The sequence below is a fragment of the Mobula hypostoma genome, chromosome 7 (assembly GCF_963921235.1).
Source record: "Mobula hypostoma chromosome 7, sMobHyp1.1, whole genome shotgun sequence".
NCBI lineage: Eukaryota > Metazoa > Chordata > Chondrichthyes > Myliobatiformes > Myliobatidae > Mobula > Mobula hypostoma.
In genome coordinates this window covers 39,327,188-39,352,427 of record NC_086103.1, presented here as the reverse complement: position 1 = coordinate 39,352,427, position 25,240 = coordinate 39,327,188, and the positions used below count along the sequence as shown (strand labels likewise).

The 25,240-nt window shown below is 42.0% G+C and overlaps 1 long non-coding RNA gene across 2 annotated transcripts in view; it reads left to right on the top strand.

Moving 5' to 3' along the window:
- LOC134349248 (uncharacterized) overlaps nt 1-21,999 on the top strand; it is a 51,909-nt gene extending 29,910 nt beyond the window's left edge. The window contains exons 3-4 of one of the 2 annotated variants that reach the window (XR_010018618.1): nt 11,206-11,456; nt 21,286-21,999. This is a non-coding gene — a long non-coding RNA (uncharacterized LOC134349248). The remainder of the gene's footprint in view (nt 1-11,205; nt 11,457-21,285) is intronic. The other variant, XR_010018617.1, reaches the window with a different exon arrangement.
- The last annotated feature ends 3,241 nt before the right edge of the window (nt 22,000-25,240 follow it).

Sequence of the window (25,240 nt, the reverse complement as noted above, 5' to 3'; positions counted from 1 at the left end):
TCATTGACTCTGTTACGGTTACTGTTACTATGCTATGAATATATTGAGTATGCCTGCAAGACGATGAATCTCAGGTTGCACATGATGACATATATGTACTTAGATAGTAAACTTACTTTGAACTTTGTACACGAGCAATCTGATAAAGTGCTCACTGAGTGTATATTCATTTTTACTACCCTTTTCCTTTCTACATGGTTGAAGAAGTTCTTACAATCATGTTTCCTACCAATTCTCAAATATCTTTGTCCTGTTTTCTAATTTTTTTTATAGTCATAGTCATAGTCATACTTTATTGATCCCGGGGGAAATTGGTTTTCGTTACAGTTGCACCATAAATAATTAAATAGTAATAAAATCATAAATAATTAAATAGTAAAATGTAATTTATGCCAGGAAATAAGTCCAGGACCAGCCTATCAGCACAGGGTGTCTAACCCTCCAAGGAAGGAGTTGTAATGTTTGATGGCCACAAGCAGGAATGACTTCCTATGACGCTCTGTGTTGCATCTCGGTTTTGATTATTTGTTGTTATTTCTGAAAGCCTCTCAATCTTTTGGCCTATTATTCACTTCAGCAGCAGTTTTCTGGCAATGTTGATTGGGACTTTGCATCGGATCCTACATGGAAAGTTTTGGTGGGGGTGGGAAAGAGGAGATTTTCAATGGACTGTCTGATCGGCATGAGCCAAATCAAGAAGATTTTTCCACAGCTCCTGGGTTGGAAAACTCATTCCAAGAAGTCATACAGTTTAAATTGCAGAATGCAAACACATCACATTAGTCCTTTGCCGAGAATGATTTGAAGATACGTTACGAAAATGGAAAAATTACTTTCCTATGGAATTGGCATTACCTCCTAGCTACATGGACATCTCAAAGTAAATCATGTCAGAAAAGAAAAATGGAGAAGACAGAAGCACAATTGGAGACAGAAGAGAGACAATGAGAGCAGGTTACAAAGAAAAATAGCCGCGTGTGTTTACACAAGGGATACACAAGAGACCTTTAAAGCAGTAGGTATACTCAGCTCATTTTTATTAATGGAATCTGAATTCTTATCTTGGAAGATATTTGTTTCCCTAACACTGAAAAATGATGTTCATAAGTTGTAAAATAATAGCTCTCATCTTTCTCTTTATTCTTCTTGCAAACACACAAAAATTATTCAGTCATGTATCATGCTGTAGACATTCTGACACTATTATTTTCAGAAATTGATGTGGAATATTTCTAAATCTTTTATATTCTGAACACATCCATTACATAACTATAATAAATAAAAAGCAGGTCATGTGCCTTGAGTTATTGAAAGGGAGAGAATACCTCAGTTACTATTTAAGAAAGTTTAAAGCAATTAAAAATGCTTGACTTTTTTTGTCCTTTAACAGACCAACACCTTTTTTCCTTCAGAAGGTTAAAGAAACTCGGCACGTCTCTGATGACCCTCATCAATTTTTACTGATGCACCACAGGAAGCCTCCTATATGGAAGTGTCATAGCTTGGGATGGCTACTGCTCTGCCCACGACTGCAAGAAATTGCAGAGAGTTGTGAAAGCTGCCTAGTCCATCGTGAGAACTAGCCTCCCCTCCACCAAATCTGTCTACACTTCCCACTGCCTCCCGAAAGCAGGCAGCATAATCAATGACCCCTCCCACCCCAGTTACTCTCTCTTCTCTCTCCCCCCACCCTTCCATCAATCAGAATATACGAAAGCTTGAGAGCACCAGGCTTTTACCCCGCTGGTGTGAGATTCTTGAATGGACTTCATCCTCACAGAGGGACCAGAAGTGAAGAGAGTGAGCAGTTTCAAGTTCCTGGTCAAGATCTCTGAGGATTTAACCTGGTCCCAACATATTGATGCAGTTATAAAGAAGGCAAGATAGCAACTATACTTCATTAGGAGTTTGAAGAAATTTGGTATGTCAACAAATACACTCAAAAACTGCTATAGATGTACTGTGGAGAGCATTCTGACAGGCTGCATCACTGTCTGGTATGGAGGTTACTGCACAGGACTGAAAGAAACTGCAGAAGGTCGTAAATAGGTAGTTGGCTGTATCTTGGGTACTAGTCTACCAAGCACCCAGGACATCTTTAGGGAGCGGTGTCTCAGAAAAGCAGCGTCCATTATCAAGGACCTCCAGCACCCAGGGCATGCCCTTTTCTCACTGTTACCATCAGGTAGGAGATACAGAAGCCTGAAGGCACACACTCAGCGATTCAGAAACAGCTTCTTCCCCTCTGCCATCCGATTCCTAAATGGACATTGAACCCATGATCACTACCTCACTTTTTTAATATATATTATTTCTGTTTTTGCACAATTTTTAATCTATTCAATATACATATACTGTATAAAGTATACTAAATAAGATTTATTTATTATTATTATTATTATTTTTATTTTATTATTTTTCTTCTTCTTTTATATTATGTATTGTATTGAACTGCTGCTGCTAATTTAACAAATTTCATGACACGTGGGTGATAATAAACTGGATTCTGATTCTCTTATATGATAAAATCAAACACTTGATCTCTCACTCTAGTATAAAGGCCTTGCATTTTATTATCTACCTGTACCTGTAATACTATATTCTGCATTCTGTTTTCTTCCTTCTGTACTATCTCCATGTGCTGTTGTTTGGCATGATCAGTCTGTATGGCAAACAAACAAAAGAATTTCACTGCATCTCATTAAAAAAACCATTACCTTAAGTCTAAGAAATGATATATATTACCTTCCAAGTCTATTGTGTGTGTGTGTGTGTGTGTGTGTGTTTGTGTTTGTGCGTGTGTGTGTATTTGTGTTTGTTTGTGTGTGTGTGTTTGTGTTTGTGTGTGTGTTTGTGTTTGTGTGTGTGTATTTGTGTTTGTGTGTGTGTGTGTTTGTGTGTGTGAGTGTGTGTGTGTGTGTTTGTGTGTGTCTGTGTGTGTGTGTGTTTGTGCATGTGTGGTGTGTGTGTGATTGTGTGTGTGTGTGTGTTTGTGTTTGTGTGTTTGTGTTTGTGTGTGTGTTTGTGTGTGTGAGTGTGTGTGAGTGTGTGTGTGTGTGAGTGTGTGTGAGTGTGCGTGTGTGTGTGTGTGTGTGTGTTTGTGTGTGTGTGAGTGTGTGTGTGTGTGTGTGTGTGTGTGTGTGTTTGTGTGTGTGCGGGGGGGGTAATCGGTATTTATTGCAAAGATATCTTAAAATTTTAAAGGTGAATGTTATCAAGGATAGTAATAAAGATCAGATTGTGGAGTTATAATTCCTGTAACGTCAATTACTTACAGAACCCAAGCCTCTACAAGCAATATTACAGTACAGTATGTGATTCCAGCTCTAGAACTTGCTCCCTCTAAATGGTACTTCACTCTCTGTGTACTGCCTTTGCTTACCTTCTCGTTCGGTATACAGTTCTCACCATTCTCTGCTTACAGCCTCATTCTGTTTGCAATTCCCACTATTGTTAGGGAAATGTTATTCAAATTCATCATTTCTCTTTCTTTCTTGTCCTTTCCTCATTCCCTGTTTGATTTTTAGCATAATGCCTCTGGATGCAGTTTTCCAAGGATGTGGACTGTGGTGAGGGAGTGATTTCAGTCAGGTGAGGGTGTAATATGGGGGAGTTGAGGCAATTGAAGGTACTTTGCCTCAGATTTGATAAACTGAAGTCCAAGCACTGAACGCTACAGTATATCAGGAAAGGCCCACGTGATCTAGATACCTTGTTCCAGGAGTCGGTCACACCCATAGGGAATGGATCAATAAAGAGGGACAGGAGTGTGTGACAATATGGGACAGGTATCGGGTCCCAGAAGATAACTGTATTGGAGCCTCAGCTTGTGAACTTGTCTCCTTGTGTCTCCAGTCCTGATGCAGAGTTTCGACTCAGAACGTTGACAGTTCCATTCCTCGCTCAGATGCCTCTCGATCTGCTGAGTTCCTCCAGCAGATTGTTGCTTTTGAACTTGTCTAAACAGGTAGAGGTTCTAGCAGTCTGCTGGATTGTGCTATGCGGGGCTGTTCAAGTTGGTAGAGTGAAGTGGGATGTGATGATAAATGGGAAGAGTATTGTTCGAGAGATAAACACCGTTTGCTCTCTATATTTGTGAACACGAGGCCTGGAGGCTGTTGCTTATCCATTTGCTGAGTTAAGGGCGGCATTAAGGCTGAAGAGGAATGCAGAATTGTTGGGAAGATCCAGTTGTCATTGGTCATCTGGAAATCAATATAACAAAGGAAAGGTTCTGTTGAAAGTTTGAGGCATTAGAGTATTGATTATAGGGGTTCAGACAAATTGCAGAACTGAGCATGTAGGATAAATATTGGTGTGGAAGAAATAGATATCATTTCAGGGACACTGCTAGCTGTACTGAGGGAAAGGGGATGTTCTGTTCAATGAAGCCCACTAGGATGGGTTTTATTTCAATCAGTCTGGGTGCAGTGTCCCAGCAAATTGAACAGACTTTTAACACCATAAATTGGTGAGTTGTTTTGTTATGTGAAACAGGGACACCTCTTTTTCCCTTATAATGGAGAGAGACCCTGTGGTATGTTGAATTATCGGGTGAACGAGTAGTCTTTGGGGTACTGCAAGTCTGTGTCTTTATTGATGCTTTGTTGCACGCTTGTGTGCTCGGTGGAGGGTGGGGAGCTGGGGGGGTGTTTGGGTTCTAACATTTAACTGTCATTCATTCTTTGGGGCATTCCTCTGTTTTCATGGATGTTTGCGAAGAAAGAGAATTTCAGGATGTATATTGTATACATTTATCTGACATTAAATGTACCTATTGAAACTTAACTAACACTGTAGTTAAGGCTTTGAAATAAACAGATAAGTGAGGAGGAAGGAGGTTCCAGGTTAAGGGAACCTTAGAAAGTTAAGAGAAAGGACAAAATGATAATGGATGTAGGAGAATGGGTAATGATAACCAAAGATGCCAGGAAGGGTCAAGAGCAGACAAACCTGAGAAGATATGGGTGGCACTGGGCCTCAGTGGTAATGCAGACCATAGTATAAATTAGGGGATTAGATGTGTATGTACAAGGGTAATCATGGCAGACTTTACATATAAACTGAGCAAAACAATAGTAGAGCTACTAGGACTTGATGTTTCAATCCTTATGGTAAGTCGGCACTCTCGATGTTGGTAGTGGGCTTGCAGTGGTGACAAGGAGGGAGGCTAGGTACGTCATTAGGGTCATCAGGTGGGCACATTCCTTCTTTGATGTTTCGTTGATAAGCCCACGACGTCTCCAGAGGGCTCAACGGTGCTACCTGGTGTCCCAGATACACCCCCCTCAGTTCCATACCCTCCTGTCTTCATCTTGCAGCCCAGTTGTTGTCTTTCCTTTAATCCAAATCCAATTGCTGCTTTCTTCTGCTGCGTTTGACGAGGACTTGATTGCTTGTTGGAGGGAGTGACCCCTCACCCCCTTCTTCTTCAATAGACTGGTCGTAGATGTAGCAACGAATCCCCAGCATCCCACTTCTACAGGGAAAATCTTGGTCTTCCAGCCATTCTGGGCAGCTTCAGTTGCCAGTTCAGAGTACTCAGTCTTTTTCCTCTCATAAGCTTCTTCGACACCATCTTCCCCTGGTACTGTCAATTCCACAACATATGCCAGTTTGGCTGTTGTGGACCACAGGACCATGTCTGGCCGGAGTTTTGTAGCCGCAATGTCTGGGGGAAACACAAGCTTTTTTTCCAAGTCCACGTCCACTCCCTTTAGGATCTTAGAACAGCAATCAAATCACCTCTAGCCATTTTTTCCCCGGAAAGAATATTCCAACTCTGCATAATAGTTTATCATCAAGTAATCCCGCCCTCATCGTCTCATTCTAGTTGAACTTATGTAAAGCTTCGGTTAAAAAAACATTTTTGTACTTCAGAAATAAGAAATATACACCATATTCCCAAGGGCAATGCAGAACAATCATTCATAAAGTGATAGGATTATTGTGATATCAGACTTTCAATATATCTCAAAATCTGTTTTGATTTATTCATTCCTAATAGACGTCGATGCAACAGTTTAAATGTATTTTTAATTTATACTTTGTATTTCTCTCCATTAAATCTTATCTGGTGACAACATGTTCAAACAACCTTACAGCTTATGCTTCTGTTTATTTACTATTACTTTCATTATGAAGCACAAATTTAGACACTGCCTGTGATTCTTAGTTCCAGATCATTTATGAAGTCATTAAAAATTCCCCTGAAGTAGATCATTCTGTGATGCAGAGTGCAAATGTGGTGCCACATGCTGATTTGGTCATCGTACAACCAGCTCATCAGAATTATATTTATTACCACTGACTTAACTGACATGGTTTCTGCAGCAACAGTATAGTGCAAAGATATAAACCATTATATAAATTACAAGAATAAGCAAAAGTTAAATGTTATTAGTGGGTCAAACACCATTCAGAAATCTGATGGCTGAGAGGAAGAGGTTGTTTCTGAATCATTGGGTGTGAGTCGTCAAGCTCCTGTGCCTGGTCCCCAGTGGTAATAACAAAAAGGGGGAGAGCCCCAGGTGGTGAGAGCCCTTAGTAATGGATACCACCCTCCTGAGGAGCCGCCTTTTGAAGATGTCCTTGGTGGTGCGAAAGACTGCGCCCACGATGCAGCTGGTTGAGTCTACAGCTGTCTGTGCATCGGGGCCTCTATACTAGGCTGTGGTGCAGCCAATCAGAATACTCCATCATATATCTATAGAAATCTGTCTTTAGTGATCAATCAACTTAAAACATCTGTAAAATATTTCCAATCATTCCTGCTTTCTTAATTTTCAGTACTGATTGTTCCAGAAGAATTATTATCAAAATACCTTATTAAAATCTAAATAAATCACTTCCCCAGTCTTAACCTTGTCGAGTTATTTGTCACTCCCTCAAAGTAAAATACACTCGAATGAGACAAAATACACCTGAAGGAGACTTCTTTTAATCACTTTCTGACTGGTCAGCAACTGTCAGCAGGCTGGATGGAGAGCGAGGTGTCTCCCAGTGGAGGTTGGTTGTAGGGGATTCGTAGCCCGTTCTTTAGTTAGAGCCTTCAGCAATTTGGGCATTGAGGGAGAGAGGAAGAGGAGAGCCATCCGCTGTACCACCGATGCGGCAGAGAGGGTCTCAAGATGGCTGTGGCTCAAAAGAGGGGAGCCATGGAGTCATAAGTAGCTAGCCATCTGGACACAAGCTGGGGTCTGATCAGCCCCGGCTGGGTCACCTGGAGGAGGTTGTATGATGTTGAAAGACCCGAAACACCCGATGATTCCAGGAACATCATTGAAGATGTGTCCAGAAGCATCAGTAGATGTATGTACACAGCTTATCGTCTTATTTCATAGAAACATAGAAAATAGGTGCAGGAGTAGGCCATTCGGCCCTTTGAGCCTGCACCGCCATTCAGTATGATCATGGCTGATCATCCAACTCAGAACCCTGTACCAGCCTTCCCTCCATAAACCCCTGATCCCTTTAGCCGCAAGGGCCACATCTAACTCCCTCTTAAATATTGCCAATGAACTGGCCTCAACTGTTTCCTGTGGCAGAGAATTCCACAGATTCACCAGTCTCTGTGTGAAGAAGGTTTTCCTCATCTCGGTCCTAAAAGGCTTCCCCTTTATCGTCAAACTGTGACCCGTCGTTCTGGACTTCCCCAAAATTGGGAACAATCTTCCTGCATCTAGCCTGTCCAATCCCTTTAGGATTTTCTACGTTTCAATAAGATCCCCCCTCAATCTTCTAAATTCCAACGAGTATAAGCCTAGTCGATCCAGTCTTTCATCATATGAAAGTCCTGCCATCCCAGGAATCAATCTGGTGAACCTTCTTTGCACTCCCTCTATGGCAAGGATCCTTTCTATGCTTTTTTTCTTTCTTTAATGAAGTTTCCATAACTTAACCTTGAATGACCAAACTCTTGGGTAACAGTCAAATATCTTCTTCCGATCCCAGATAAATTACTAGTTAGTGATATCTTAAGAATATGCACTAGATGTCCTGTAATTTCTTTCATCAGTTCTAAGTCCTCCACAGAATAAATGAAGTGATGCAGAGTATCAAGTGTCTCCTTTGATGGACTGTTTACAGTGGGAGCTGTAAACTTATAGATATAAACCCTCTTCATTCGTTTTGATTTAATAAACAGATTTGCTTCTGACAGTGCAGCCTGGAATGTAGTTTTAGAATGCTTCCACCCAGGTATCCTCTTCCTCAGATGAATGGATAAGATTAAATTATACAAGGCAAGTTTCCAAAGCCAAATTACATCAAGAATTACTTTACACTTGTGGAATTTGTACACTGTTGATAATGATTCTATCTTTGGATTTGGAACAAGTCTGAAACTATTTTAGCTACAATGAAATATCCTATATATAGCGCTAAAACACATTCATGACATACAGGAACTAGCATGGATAGAGCATTGGCTAATTGGCACAAGGCAAAGAGTGGGAATGAAGGGAGCCTTTTCTGGTTGGCTAGTGGTGTCCCACAGAGGTCTGTGTTGGGACCATTTCTTTTTATGCTCTATGTCAATGACTTTGTTGAAGGAGTTGATGGTTTTGTTGCCAAGTTTGCAGACGATACGAAGATAAGTGGTAGTTCTGAGGAAACATGGAGGCTACAGAAAGTCTTAGATGGAGTAGGGGAATGGGCAAAGAAGTGACAGATGGAATACAGTGTCAGCAAGTGTATGCTCATGCACTTTGGTAGAAGAAATAAAAGCGTTGACTATTTTCTGATTGGAGAGAAAACTCAAAAATCTGTGCTGTAAAGTGACTTGGGAGTCACTAAATAGGTCATTAAGAAGGTACTGATGGAATATGAAAATAAGCTAGCCAATAATAATATTAAAGAGGATACCAAAAGTTTCCTCAGATACATAAGGTGTAGAAGAGAGGCAAGTGTGGTTATCAGACAGTTGGAAAACGATGCTGGAGACGTAGTAAGGGGGACAACGAAATGGTGGATGAACTGAATAAGTATTTTGCATCAATTTTCACTGTGGAAGACAGGAGCAGTATGGTGGAAGTTCCAGGTGTCAGGGGTCATGAATTGTGCAAAGTTACCATAGCTAGAGAGAAGGATCTTGGGAAATTGAAAGGTCTGAAAGTAGATAAGTCACTTGGATCAGATGGTGTACACGCCAAAGTTCTGAAAGAGGTGGTTGAAGAGATTGTGGAGGCATTATTAATGATCTTTCAAAAATCACTAGATTCTGAATGGTTCCAGAAGACTGGAAAATTGCAAACGTCACTCCATTCTTCAAGAAGGGAGAGAGGCAGAAGAAAAGGAACAATAGACCTGTTAGTCTCACCTCAGTGGTTGGGAAGATGTTGGAGTCGATTATTCAGGATGAGGTCTCAGGGTATTTGGAGGCACATAATAAAATAGCATGGGCTCCTCGATATGGGGAGAAGGTAAGAGATTGGAGCTGAGAGGAAAATTGGATCAGCCAAGATGAAATGGCGGAGCAGACTCGATTGGGTCAATGTCTTAATTCTGCTTCTGTATCTTATGGTTTTATGGGAATCCTCATGCAGAATTCTCTAAAGATTTATTTGTAGGTTGAGTCTGTGGTGAGGAAAGCAAATGCAATGTTAGTTTTCATTTTGAGAGGACTCAAAAATAAGAGCAAAGATGTAATGTTGAGGCTGTATAACGCACTGCTGAGGCCTCACTTGGAGTATTGTGAGCAGTTTTGGGCTCCTTATCTAAGCAAAGGATGTGCTGACATTGGAGAGGGTTCAAAGGAGGTTCGTGGAAATGATTCCAGGATTGAAAGGCTTATCATACGAGGAGTGTTTGATGGCTCTGGGCCTGTACTCACTGGAATTCAGAAGAACAAGGGTGAATCTCATTGAAGCCTATTGAATGTTGAAAAGCCTCGACAGAGTGGATGTGGAGAGGATGTTTCCTATGATGAGTGAGTCTAATACCAGAGGACACAGCCTCAGAATAGAGGGACATCCATTTAGAATGGAGATGAGAGGAATTTCATATGCCAGAGAGTGGTAAATCTGTGGAATTCTTTGCCACAGATTGCTGTGGAGGCTGTCATTGGGTATATTTAAGGCAGAAGTTGACGCTTGATTAATCAGGAGTGAAGCGACATGGGGAAAAGGCTGGAGATTGGGTCTGGGAGGGAAAATAGATCAGCCATGATGAAATGGTGTAGCCGACTCCACTGGCCTAATTCTGCTCCAAAATCTTATGGTCTTATAACAAGCTGAAGAGAAAGGACAAAATTATAATGCAGTTAACACTAATGATAACCAAAGACGTCAGGAGAGGATAGAACTTACAGACCCGACTACACTGGTGACAATGGACCTCAGTGGTAAAATAGTCAACTGTATAAACTTAGAAAATGAGATTTTAAGTAACATGGAGGAATTTACATATTGCCTGGGGACACCAAACTTGCAATAATAGTGTAGAAGACAAATCCATGGAGTGTGAAAGAGATCATTTTCTAGTTTGGGAAGTTGTGGAACCAACATGGATATAGGCTTACTTTTTAGAGTTTTAGTAATGTACTATGAGAACAGATCACTTGATGATTTGGACATAAGAACAGTGATCATGATATGAAAGAATTTCGTAAAAGAACTGCAAGTGAAAATGACTTCAATCTGAAACTAACATCTTAAACCCGAGTAAAAGAAATTGCCCAGACGTGATCATGAATTGGCTATGGGAGGGGAAATCTATTAAAAAGAATGACAGCGCAAACATGGATAACTTTTAAAATAAATACTGTACATAATTTACAAGTAGTAAATGTTCTATTAAGGCAACAGGAGTCCAGCAGGAAAATGGACAAGCCAAAAGTACCTGGAGAATTTAAGGATTTCATCAAAGTGAAAGGCCAAATGATGCAGTAAGCCTCAGGACTTGGAAAGTTTCTGACTTCTCAAAGGAGGATTAGGAAGGGGAGGCAAATCTGAAAGCAGATGGTTTGAGTTTTTTAGATGTATAAAAAGCAATAGATTAGCAAAGCTAAAAACGTAGAGTTTACAGACTGAGGAGAAATTATATCGGGGAATAAAGAACTGAGAGATAAACTAAAGGCATATTTTCACATCGTTTCACAGAGGAAACATGGAAAACCTACCATAAGTCTTGAATAAATCAGGATTTGAAGTAACTTTGTAGTCATAATAACTGAAATGACTGAAATAACTTGTCGTCTCACTACAGGAAGGATGTGGAAGCCATAGAAAGGGTGCAGAGGAGATTTACAAGGTTGTTTCCTGGATTGGAGAGCATGCCTTATGAAAACAGGTTGAGTGAACTTGGACTTTTCTCCTTGGAGCGACGGAGGATGAAAGGTGACCTGATAGAGGTGCATAAGATGATGAGAGGCATTGACTGTGTGGAGAGTCAGAGGCTTTTTCCCAGGGCTGAAATGGTTGCCACAAGAGGACGCAGGTACAGAGGAGATGTCAGGGGTAAGTTTTTTACTCAGAGAGTGGTGAGTGCATGGAATGGGCTGCCGGCAACGATGGTGGAGGCGGATACAATAGGGTCTTTTAAGAGACTTTTAGATAGGTACATGGAGCTTAGAAAAATAGAGGGCTATGGGGAAGTCTAGTAATTTCTAAGGTAGGGACATGTTCGGCACAACTTTGTGGGCCAAAGGGCCTGTATTGTGCTGTAGGTTTTCTATGTTTCATACAAACATGAACATAGGAAAAATTGAGTGGGAGCATCCCGGGATTTTGAAAGAGGTTAATATGGAGATACAGGAATATTCAGAATTCTTAGGCACATGTTAAAATTTCTGTAAAGCCAAGATGCTTTCAAAAATAATGAAATTAAAAGTTTCTAAATATCAAAAACATTTCCAGAACAAGCAGTAAACAGTAAAAAACTAAAACAAAACAATACTTGGTGTGACCACCCTTCGCCTCTAAGACCGCATCAATTCACCGTCACGCACATTTGTAAGAAAATTGGCTGGTGGGCTGTTCCAAGCATCTTGGAGAACTTGACACAGTCCTTCTGCAGACATAGGCTGTCTCACTTGCTTCTGTCACTCCAGGTAATCCCAGACAGCCTCAGTGATGCTGATACCAGGGCTCCATGAGGCCATACCATCTGTTGCAAAACTCCTTGTTCTTCTTTTCACTGAGATAGTTCTTTAGGACTTTGGCCATGTGTTTGGGATCATTGTCCTGCTGCAGAATTGTGGGGAATTGGACACTTCCCTGATGGCATTGTGTGATGGATGAGAACCTTTTCATTTTTCACTGCTTTGAGGATTCCATTAATTCAGACCAGATCACCAGCCTCATTTGCAGAAGTACAGCTCCAAACATGCAGGGAACTTCTGCCGTGCTTCACTGTTGACTGCACTCATCAATGTAGTACTGTCCAGATCTTTTACGGACAAACTGCCTCCTGTATGAACCAAAAATGTCAAATTGCTGAAACTGTTCAGCATCCCAGTCCTTTATGTGTAGGCGAGTCTCTTGGCTTTGTTTCCACTTCGGAGGAATGGCTTTTTGGCAGCAACTCTTCCATGAAGACCTCTTCTGACAAGACTTCTTCTCCAGATTGTAGTGGGGTGTATTTGGGTCCTGGTGGTTTCTGAGAGTTCAGAGCTGACAACAGTGCTGGACTTCTTCCAGTTTAGAAGGGACGCCAGTCTGATGTATCTCTCGTCTGCTACACTCAGTTTCCATGGCCAACCACGGCGTTTCTGGTCCTCAGCCTTGCTCATTTCCTTCTGCTTCTTCAGAAGAGCTTGAACAGCACATATTAAAACTCCTGTCTGATGCAAAATTTCTGCTTGGGAGAAACCTGGCTGATGCAGGATGACCACCTTGTGTCTTCTTGCTATGCTCACTCTTTCCCTGGTGTAAGATGTGATGATATGAAGGTTAAAATGTCATATCTGCCACATCCTCGCCTTTTAGTTTGGCTGTCCTTCACCCACTTCTGTTTCAGTTAATCAGTTTAGTTCATTCAACTCAAGTTGTTACTGATCATTAGCACCTGTTGGTTATCGTTGTTTAATAATGCATTTAATGGTACCTACAAAGTAATCAAATTTTTTATTTGAAACATGGTCTACGACTTAATGTGTTACTTCCTTTAATGAAATACAGACATTTCTCTGTAACATTTAACTTTTTGGAAAATGAATGCTTTTTTTCTACTGACACATTAATGCAGAAGACAAAAAATAAACATCAAAAACAAACTTTTTATAAAAAATCTCGGGTGCCTAAGACTTTTGTACACTTCCATAGTGGCTGCATTGGTTGTTATCTTCCAAAATTCCGCCAAATCCAGAGAGGTGCCCAAAGGTTAGATGCTAGCAAATGTAGCAGCACAGAGTTAACAGAGAACTATAGATCAGATAGATAGACTAGTATCAGTAATAGTGGAATCCATTTTTTAAGTACTGGTAACAAGATAGTTGGAAAATAGTAATTTGATTGGCCATTACTGAACATGAAGTTATGAAAGGACGATCATGTCTTCTTGCTGGAACCTTTTGAGGTTGTAACTACCAGAAAATATAAGAGGAAGTTTTGATAAGGTACCACACAAGAAATTATACAATAAAATTAGCATGCAAATTATTGGGCTTATTTACTGGCATAGATTGAGGACTGGTTAATTGACAGAAAACAGTTGGGAAAAATGGGTCATTTTTGGATTGGATGGCTGTGATTAGTGGAATGTGGCCAGGATCAGTGAGATCCCCAGATGTTCACAAATGTATCAATGATTTGGATGTTACATGTCCACGTGTGCTGATGATACGAAGCTAGGTGGCAGTGTGGACTGTGAGGAGGATGCTAAGCAGCTTTAACGGTTTGAACAGGATAAGTGACACAGGCCAGTTAGAATATAATGTCAAAAAAATATAAGGTCATCCATTTTGGTAGAAAAAAATAATAAGACATAATGACGAGAGATTGAATACTGTTTTTGCTTTGAGGGACTCAGTTTCTTTGTACACCCTGTGCTAAAAGTATTAATCAGCGAGTAAACAGAGAGTATGTTGGTTTTATTGTAGAACTATTTCAGTAGAAGTCTCATGCTCTGAGCATATGGATTTATTGTGTGGCTGCACTGAGAATATTTTGTATGGATCTCACCACCACGCCTGAGGAAGTTTAGACTTCTAGTACAGCAAGTACTGAAGAGGTTCATCAGAATAATTTCTGGGATGGTAGGTTTGTTGTATGACCAGAGTTCACACAGACCTGAAATACTGCTGAGTTTTGAAACATGGAAGATGATCTGCTCAGTGGTCACTTTATTAGGTACCTCTTGTACCTAGTAGAGTAGATACTGAGTGCACGTTTGTGGTCTTCTGCTGCTGTAGTCCATCTACTCAAGGTTCAATGTGTTGTGCATTCAGAGATGTGGACCTGAATTACTGTCGCCTTCCTGAACCAGTCTGGCCATTCTCCTCTGACCTCTTGCATTCGCAAGGTGTTTTTGCCCACAGAGCTGCCGCTCACTGGATTTTATCTTTTGTTTTTCACATTGTTCTCCATAAAGTCTAGAGGAGCTTGTGTGTTAAAGTCCCAGGAAATCAGCAGTTTCTGAGATACTCAAACCACTCCATCTGGCACCAAAAATTATTCCACTGTCAAAGTCACTTAGATCACATTTCTTCTTCACCCTGATGTTTGGTCTGAACAACAACTGAACCATGTTTGCCTGATTTTATGTATTGAGTTGCTGCCTCATGATTGGCTGATTAGATATTTGCATTAATGCTCACACACACACACACACACACACACACACACACACACACAAAATGCTTGAGGAACTCGGCAGGTCAGGCAGCATCTATGGAAAAGAGCAAGTAGCTGGCATTTTGGGCCAAGACCCTTCTTCAGGACGGAGTGTATTAATGAGCAGGTGTGCTGGTGTACCAAATAAAGTGGCCTCTGAGTGTATGTTACTTGTCCAACATTTAGACAGGCTGGAAGACAAGATGCAAGGAGATTGGTTGTCTTGGATGTACATCCAAGTCACTGGAGATGTTCATCGGTTGGTCCACAATGAGGGGGCACAGTCTTAAAATACAGGGTATGGCTACAGAAGGACTTAAACAGATTAGAAGAATGAGCAAAAGAAGTGGGCGATGGAAGACAGTGTTGGGAAGGGTCTGGTCATGCACTTTGGTAGAAGAAATAAAAATGTAGACTATTTTCTAAATGGGGAGGAAATTCAAAAATCAGTGGTGCAAAGGGACTTGGGAGTCCTTGTGCTGGATTCCCTAAAGGTTAATTAGCAAGTTGAGTCGGTGGTGAGGAAGGCAAATGCGATGTTAGCATTCATTTCAAGAGGACTAGAATATAAAAGCAAGTAATATTGAGGCTTTGTGAAGCACTGGTGAGGCCTCACAGAGTATTCTGAGCAGTTTTGGGCCCTTATCTAAGAAAGGATGTACTGACATTGGAGAGAGTGCAAAGGAGTTTCACGAAAATAATTCTAGGATTGAAAGGCTTATCATATGAGAAGCATTGGATGGCCCTAGGATTGTGCTCACTAGAATTCAGAGGAATGAGGAGGGATCTCATTGAAACTTGTCAAATGTTAAAAGGCCTCAAAAGAGTAGATTTGGAGAGGATGTTTTCTATGGTGGGGAGGCTCAGATCAGTAGACACAGCCTCAGAATTGAGGGGCGTCCTTTTGGAATGGAAGTGAGAAGTAATTTCTTTAGCCGGTGAGTGGTGAATCTGTGGATTCATTGCCACGTGCAGCTGTTAAGGCAGAGGTTGATAGATTCTTAATTAGTAGGGGCATGAAGCGATATGGGGAGAATGCAGGAGATTGGGACTGAGAGGGAAATGGATCAGCCTTGATGAAATGGCAGAACAGACTCGATGGGCCAAATGGCCTAATTCTGCTCCTATATCTTATGGGCTTATATAGAACTGAGATGAGGAGAATTTTTTTCACTCAATTGAAGAACCTGGTGGAATTCACTACCACATGGGGATGTGGGGGATTACTTGTTGAATATGTTTTAGAAAGAGATAGTTAAATGTCTAGAATCAAAAGGTATCTACAACTGTGGGAAGTGAGAAGAAATATTGTATTGAAACAGATGATCTCTTTCAATTGTAGAGCAAGTGAGAAAAGATAAATAACCTGGTCTACTCCATTTTAATATGTTTCTCTTCTCCCAAGGACAATCTGACCACTTCAGATTGACACTGAGTAGTATTACTGTTGTGTTATAACCCACCATAAGCACGGTGATCAACATTTACCAGGTACCTCCTGCTACAAGAGCAGGCTAGAGCTGTTCTCTTATCCTGCAGTGAGTCAGGATAAGATTTCCTATTGATTTCCCCAACCTTTACAGCAAGGAATATAATGGAATTGGTCTGCTCTCACAAAACTCATCCTAAGCAAAAGACGACTGCAAGGAACTGCAGAGGATTGTGGACACAATGGAACCAGCCTCCATTCCATACAGTCTCTCTGCTCTTCTCACGGCCTCAATAAAGCAGCCAGAATAATCGCAGATCCCACTCACATTGAATACTCTGCCTTCTCCCATCTCACATTGGGTAGGGGATACAAAAGACTGCAAGCACATCCCAGTTAGACTGAAGAGCACCATTACAAGACTATTGAATGGTTCCCTGGTACAACAAGATGGACTCTTGACCTCACTATCTACTTCATTTTGACCTTTCACCTTACTGTATACCTGCACTACACTTCCATTGTAACTGTAACACTTCATTCTGCTATTGTTTTACCTCATGCTACCTTAATGCACTCGTGATGAATTGATCTGCATGGAAGACAAGTGTTTCACTGTACTTGAGGACAGAACAACAATAAATCAAGTTACCAATTCACCTTACAGCTTACGTCACTGTCACTTCATCCACCACCCCAAACATTGCTTCCCTTCACCGCCAGAAATCCATGGCTACAGGGTGTATCATCATGAAAGATGTACTTCCATTTTCATCTAGGCTTCAACAGCATGTATTGAACCTGCAACCAAAGAAGTACAAGGAGATAAGCAGATGGTTTTGAATAGCATTGCTTGCAAGTTCCTTTCTACTGTAGGCCAGAGATGAATGTAACTGAATTGTCAAAATATCTTTACACAAAAGGTCCATTGAATCTATACTGACTTTTTACAGAGCAAACTTGTCAGTCCAATTCACCTCTTCTTTTCCTGAAGAACTGCAATTATTCTTCCTCAAGTCCCTACTCAATTCTCTTTTGAAGACACAAAGTAATAATATTTCAGCAAATTCCAAACCATAACTCTTCCTTCAATAAAGAAAGCTCTTCACACCCTTGTATCTTTTTCACAAAAATGTTAGAACTGCTTCCTCCTGTCTATGAACCATTTGTCAATGGGAACATCTCTGCTTACTCAAACTAAATGAATCTTTTTCACCTCAATCAAACCTCTCACACCCGACCTACTTTGGAATGAGAAAATACTCCAGTTGTGGTGTATTGTACAGGATAAACATAACTTCGTCCCTTTAGAACAGAGAATGAGGAGGAATTTTCTTCTGCCAGATGGTGGTGATTCTGTGCAATTCATTGCTATGGACAGCTGTGGAGGCCAAGTCATTGAGTATATTTAAAGTGGAGGTTGATGGGTTCTAGATTAGTAAGGGTGTCAAGGGTTATGGGGAGAAGACAAGGGAATGGGGTTGAGCAAATAATAAGTCAGCTATGATGGAATGGTGGGGCAGAATGAGCTAATTCTACTCCTATGTTTTATTGTTTTATCATCTGACTTCTCACCTTCCTGACTTCACGGTTGCTCTTATTTCACAACACACACTGAGGCTGTCCTTGGACACAGAGCCTCTGCTTCTCCCCAGTAACCTTTCCAACAGCACCTCTGATATCCCTTTTCTGGATGGTTTCCAGAATGCAAAACTCCTTCATTGTGGTTCTTAACCAGTCTTGATGCACCTTGGCAACAGTGCACAAGACTGACATTAAACCTGAGGTAGGTGTACATCTGGGATCTTCATTGTCCTTAAGTCTCTTTTACATGGCAACGTGATTCCCTGTTGAGGTACCCAACTCAAACTGAGCCTGGTTAAGGCTGCTTAGCCTCTCCACAAGAAGCAAAAGCATTGTCAAAGCCACCCCTTTTTTCAACAGCTGCCCAATCTCTTCCACCAGAGTGGTTTCATCCAGGCTGCCTTGAATGTACGTAGTCCAATGTTCTGCGAGTTTCCATTACTCCAGTGCATTCTGGGAGAGGTAAAGCACTGTCTTATTGCACCAAGGACTCAGCTGCCTCATATGACCCAAATGAATCCAAGTCCACTTGCGAAACTGTCAAACATGAGCAAGTGGGTAAATGTGTACAATCAATGCCATCATTTTCAGTAAATGATTCATTGAGTTATCATAGCTTTATTAAAAATCTACCATATGACTAAGATCTCTTAAGCATCTTAAACAAAGGAAGATTTGGTGGGCAGAGGCTTTTTCCCTCAGGGCTCCTTTCCGGAGTACAAGCTGCAACATATCCTCCTGGGTAGATTAACAATGGCTCATCATGAATAATTCCCTGCTGGCCTCAGGTTGACCTAGGCCCTCTTTTACAGCTGATGGTGGTCTTCAGAAAGGGGAAGCTGGGAGAACACACCCCAGTCCCCAGTGAGGTGTCAGTGTAGCAGCTTCAAGTTCCTGAGCCTCAGCATCTCAGAGGGTCTATCTTAGCCCCAGAACATTGCAATCATGAAGGAGGCACACCAGCTGCTCTAATGTATTAGGAGCTTGAGGAGATCTGGTGTATCACCAGAGGTTCCTACAGATTTCTATAGATGTACCATGGAGAGCATTCTGACTGGTTGCATCACCGTCTGGTAGGGAGGCTGCAGAGGGTTGCAGTCTGAGCCAGTTCCATCAGGGGACAACCCGCCCTGCGATCAAGGGCATCTTCAAGAGGTGGTTTGCCTCAGGAAGGCGGCATCTATTGTTAAAGACCCTCCCCACCTGGAACATGCCCTCTTTGCATTGCTACCAGCTGGGAGAAGGTACAGAAATTTCTGAATAGTTCATGATCGGAGATGGAGGCAGAGTTAAGATGGCGCTAAATGGACACTCCTTTGCTTGCATTTCGGAAACAGCTCTATTTCCACTTTTAATATCTTTATTTTTCCCTTTCAGGGTTCTTTTGAAGACCCTGACCTGGAGTTACACGCAGACTTCAGTTCTTTACGGGACTGGGACCCGTTCTCGGGGTTTCTGGACTGGCTGTTGTTCAGCACGCCAAGGGGTAGGCCTGAGAGGCGGCCTAGTGTTTGGAAGCCTAAGACCTTGGGGCTCTGGAAACGGGCGGATCGAGGGTCGGAGTCACGGCAGGAGACTCGTGAGTCATCAGGGAGGCCAGAAAATCTTTCACTGAGGGCCCAAAGACCCGAGATCTTTGCGATCTTTGGGCACAGAGCTTGTAAAAAGCGATGAAACAGATTTTTTAACATCATAAACCAGCGGGTTGTTGTTATGTATCCCGCTCACTGTGAAAATGGGGGACACCTCCCTCTCCCTTGCCAGGCAGAGAGAAAACCTGTAGGTTGCCGAATGCCGGATGAATTGCGATAGTCTTTGGGGTAACTGCAAGGTCTGTGTCTTTGCTATTGCTTAGGTCACGCTTGTGCTCGGTAGCGGGAGCGCTTTTTGTTTTGCCGGTGCGAGGGAGGAGGGATCGTTGCTTGCCACTGCCTATGCGCGAGAGTGGGGACTTTGGGGTTCTCACATTTAACTGTCATTCATTCTTGGGGCACTTCTCTATTTTCGTGGATGTTTGCGGAGAAAAAGCATTTCAGGATGTATATTGTATACATTTCTCTGACATTAAGTGAAACCTCTGAACCTTCAAACCCACAAACACTATCTCATTCCTGAAGAAGGGCCTTGGCCCGAAACATTCACTCTTTGCTCTTTTCCATGGGTGCTGTCTGACCTGCAGCGTTCATCCAGAATTTTCCGCGAGTTGCTTTGGACTTCCAGTGCCTGCAGATTTTCTCATGATTGTCAGACACTATCTCATTATCCACCTTTTACACTATTTATTTTTGTAATTTATAGTAATTCTTACGTCCTGCACTGCACTGCTGCTGCTAAACAACAAATTTTACCCCATGCGTCAGTGAGAATAAACCTGATTCTTGCTCTGATCCTAGTTTCTTCACCACATTCCAGGTGACGAGATGAATGGGCTAACCACCAGATACTTTGTCAAATTACCTTGGATATTTGATTAGAGTAAAGTTCATTTAGGTGTGTTGGTCGATCGGACTCAGATAATTGAGACTCAAATGACAGTATCACATTACTCCCTCCTTTGTACCAGTGATTTTCCAATAATCATGTGCAAAGAAACACCACATTAGCAAAACCGCCCAGCATTTTCAACACATTTCCATGGCACTGCTGACCTGAATCATTAAAATTGATTTAAAAAGTCAAGATTGCTTTGCTCAGTGTGCAGCTAACAAGGTGCAAATGGTCTTGGACCAAAGATCAGTTGATAAGATGTCCTGGTAACAGGTTTAAGGCAATTTGGATTGGCTGTAATAAACTGGTGATTCATCTACTGAAACCAAGTTGAGAACGGCTGTGGCTTTAGCAGGAAGTGCAATCACTCGGTTTGAGCAGCCGAGGCAGTAAAGGAACAAGATTGTTTTAAAGAGAAAGTCCCAGCAAAAACGTACAGCACAGATAGAGTTGAAGTTTGAGGAATTTGAAGTTAATTGTATATACTCAGGCTAAGGAAAAGAAAAGTTGATGGGAAAGAGGGCAAATCTGAAAGTGGAATTATGATAAGAAAGAATTACTTCTCACTTATCTCAAAAACAGAAACCATGAGTGGTTATTGATCTACAATGTTATCTCTACTCTCTCTGCTGACAGTGCCTGTTTGACACTTCCGGCATTTTCTGTTTTGATTCACACTTCCCCTGAGGTGTTCTCCAAAGATGCTTCTTCATCACTTATTGGCCCAAATGATTCTCTTCCTCAGAAAATACTGGAAAAAATCAGCAGGTCAGGTGGCATCCTTGGGAAGAGAAACCAAGTTATTGCTTCAGGTCACAGGTCTTTCATATTTTTTCTGAAGAATCTTTGACCTGAAATGTTTCACTTTCCACAGGTGCCACGTGACCCGCTGGATGTTTCCAGCATTTTCTCTTTTAATTTCAGATTTTCAGCACGTGTAGTTTCTGTTTTTAATTTTCTTCCAGCAGTTCTTCATCTATCCTTACACTGACTGGAGCCTTTCTCAACCCACAGTATTGCAGGTTCCTAAAACGCCCAGATGGAAATCCCACTGCTCCTTGCCGTCCACCGGTTTGTGATTGAAAGACAGAAGATTTCTTCCAGCAAAGATCAAGAAAGACAAGTGCAACAAGATGATGGTTGCAAAAGCTGGATATGACCAGAGCCACACATCTAGGCAAAAGAAATAAGGTGCTATCTCACCTGAGCTCTTTTATCTGCATCAGACTGGTTCAAAGTGTGTTGTTAGTTGTTTGTGCTGATGAATAGTTCCATTTGAATTAGACTGAGTTGACAGGTTTGCCTTTGAAAGGCAATTCCTCACCAGTGCAATCACATTCTTCCTTCTGGTGTGGTGACCAGAATTGTACACCGTGTTCCATTAGTTACCCGTAATTCCCTTGCTCTCATAAGGTTATACCCTAGCACCATGATGCTAAGAATTGTGTATGCCTTCTTAACCAGCGTATCAATCTGTGCTGCTGTCTTAAGAGATCCTTCAATATGTACTCACTTTGACTCACTGCGGACATACTTCCATGAATTTCAGTTCTGAAAGTGATTTGTTTGCTTTTATTGTTTGCATGATTTTTTTCCCCAGCACATTGGGTGTTTGATGGTCTTGTTTAAATGGTTTCTAATGTGTTTCTTTGCTTTGTGGCTGCCTGTAAGGGGACAAATCTCAAGGTTGTATATAGTATACATACCTTGATAATAAATGCACTTTGAACTTTGAACTCTAAAGTCCCTCTGTTCCTCAGTATTTTATGGAGCCCTTCCATTCATTGTGTGTATCACAGCCTTACAATTCTTTCCAAAGTCATTTTACAGGATTGAATTCCATCTTTCATTTCTCTTTCCATGTTAATGATACATCAATATTGGTCTTTACCCAAAGACTACACTCCATATTACTAACAACACTTCAATTTCTGCATCATCTGTGAACCTTCCAATTACACTTTCTACTTTCACATCCAGATCCTTAACATATATACAAGAAGATCTGCAGATGCTGGAAATCCAAAGCAACACACACAGAATGCTGGAGGAACTCAGCAGGTCAGGCAGTATCTGTGGAAAAGAGTACACATTGACATTTCAGACTTAGACCCTTCACCAGGGCTGGTTAAAAAGATGAGAAGTTAGAGCAAGGAGGTGGATGAAGTACAAGGTGGCAGGTGATAGGTGAGACCAGGAAGGGGGAGGGGTAAATTAAAGAGCTGGGAAGCTGATTGATGGAAGAGATAAAGGGCAGGAGAAGGGGGTATCGGATAGGAGAGGACAGAAGGCCATGGAAGAAGGGGAAGGGGAGGGGCATCAGAGGGGGTAATGGACAGGTAAGTAAATGAGGTGAGAGAGGGGAAAGGGAAAGGGGAATGGTGAAGGTGTGGGGGGGGGGGAATCACAGGGTGTTTGAGAAATCCATGTACATGCCATCAGGTTGGAGGCTGCCCAGATGGAACATATGATGTTGCTCCTCCAACCTGAGTGTGGCCTCATTGTGGCAATAGAGGAGGCCATGGACATGTTGGAATGGGAAGGGGAATTAGAATTGAAGTAGGGAGCCATCAGTAGATATTGTGTCCGGTGCTCCAGGTATGGGCTCCTGTATATCGGTGAGACCCGACTTAGATTGGGAGACCGTTTCACCAAGTAGCTATGCCCCATCCACCAGAAAAAGTGGGATCTCCCAGTGGCCACCCTTTTCAATTCTACTTCCTGTTCCCATTCCAACATGTCTGTCCACGGCCTCCTCTAATGCCAAAATGAGGCCACACTCAGGTTGGAGGAGCAACACCTTATATTCTGTCTGGGTAGCCTCCAACCTGATGGCAGGAACATCGATTTCTCGAACTTCTGGGAACACCACTCCCCCCTCTCTTCACCATTCCCATTTCTCTCTTTCACCTCATCTCCTTACCTGCTCATAACCTCCCTCTGGTGCTCCTCCCTCTCCTTTTCTTCCATTGCCTTTTATCCTCTCCTATCCGATTCCCCCTTCTCCAGCCCTTTATCTCTTTCACCAATCAGCTTCCCAGCTCTCTACTTCACCCCACCCCTCTCCTGGTTTCAGCTATCACCTACCACCTTGTACCTCTTCCTCCCTCCCTCCACTTTCTTTCTCTAACTTCGCATCTTTTTTCTCCAGTCCTGCTGAAGGTTCTTGGCCCGAAACGTCGACTGTTAACTCTTCTCCATAGATACTGCCTGCCCTGCTGAGTTCCTCCAGCGTTGTGTTTGTGTACCTGAACAGTTAAATAACCTAAATGTAGAAGCCCAAAGTTTGGTGAGTCCTGAGGACAACACCTAGAGGTGACCGGGTCCGGAGAAACCTCTAGGTCAGCGAATCCAAAGGCTGGAAGTCCAGTGTCTGTGAGTCAGGAACTGGAGGTCAGAGGCCCAGTGGCAGCCTCTGAGTGAGGGTGGGAAAGGGGCTTGTTTTGTTGCTGTTGTTGATTGTTGCGTGTGGTTCTGCTGACCATTGTGGTCGTCTACGTTGGTGCTGGGATGTGTGCTGACAGTTGAGGGCTGCCCCAGCACATCCTCAGGTTGTGTTAATTGTCAATACAAATGACGCATGGTCCGATGCGCGTGTAATAACCAAATCCAATCAAAATCTAAATTTAATCTAAATCTAAACAGCTGGAGCTTCAACATCAATTCCTGTGGTGCATCACTTCCTGCTTCCTATCGCCAGGCTAATCTATCAAATTGTCCCGGATCCCATGGGTGTTTACCTCTCAGACCAGTCAGCAGGAAACTGTCAAAAGCAAGGTTATGTAGACTACATCAACCAATCCCTTACACAACAGTGAGAGGTGAGGAGGTAGTCACAATCAAATTATTCAGTCATAATCTTTCCTTTTACTACCCTTAGTGAATCCTTGCCTCTCCAAGTGTAGATGAATCTGCTCGCCAAGATATTTTTCCAATAATTTCCCTACCACAGATGTTAGACTCATTAGCATGTAATTTGTTTACAAGTGTAAAAAATTTGCATAAGATATTTTGCTTCGACTATATATCTTTCAAATGAACCAGTTAAGTGACAAAACAAAACAGTCAAGCTGGGGAACATATTATAGAGCAAGTGATATTATTATCTGCTCCAGCTGTTCAAACAGAGAAAGGTGCAGAGGATTCAGGAAATGAGAAATGCAGTGGGAAAATACTTCAGGCAACATGGCACTGAGTGACTGGAATTGTCCTAGTTTTGACTCTTGAGTTAACCAGGCTAACAAACCAGGTTCAGCATCCCTAGACAAGGAAGACCCGTAGAGTGAAGTTAACCGAAAGCTGCGCTAGGCACAGTTGAAGATCTGACACTTATTCAGACTTTGCGATTAGATCACTATAGCTAATTTTTTCCACATTCTTGAATACCCCATTGCAGCTGTCTTGGAAACTGGTCATGCATGGACTGTCTGAGAGATGAATTCATATGGGGCACTGTCCTAATATGTATTCTTTATAAACCATGCCATTCCTAGAGTCATGGAGAAGTACAGCACAGAAAAGGCCCTTTGGCCCATCTAATCTATACCAAAACTATTTAAACTGCCTTCTCTCATCGCCCTGCACTGGGACCATAACCCTCCATACCCCCTCTATCTATGTACCTATCTAAACTTCTTTTAAACATTGAAAGCAAACTCACTTATGCTGGCAGCTCATTCCACACTCTCATTCACTCTCTCTGAGTGAAGAAGTTTCCCCTCATGTTCCCCTTAAACTTCTCAACTTTCACCCTTAAGCCATCGCCTCTGGTTGTTGTCCCACCCAACCTCAGTGGAAAAAGCCTGCTTACCTTTGCCCTCTCTATATCCCTCACAATTTTGTATACCTCTATCAAATCTCCCCTCAATTTTCTACGTTCCAACGTATAAAGTCCAAACCTATTCAATCTTTCCTTATAACTCAAGTCCTCCAGACCCAGCAACATCCTTGTAAGTTTTTTCTGGACTCT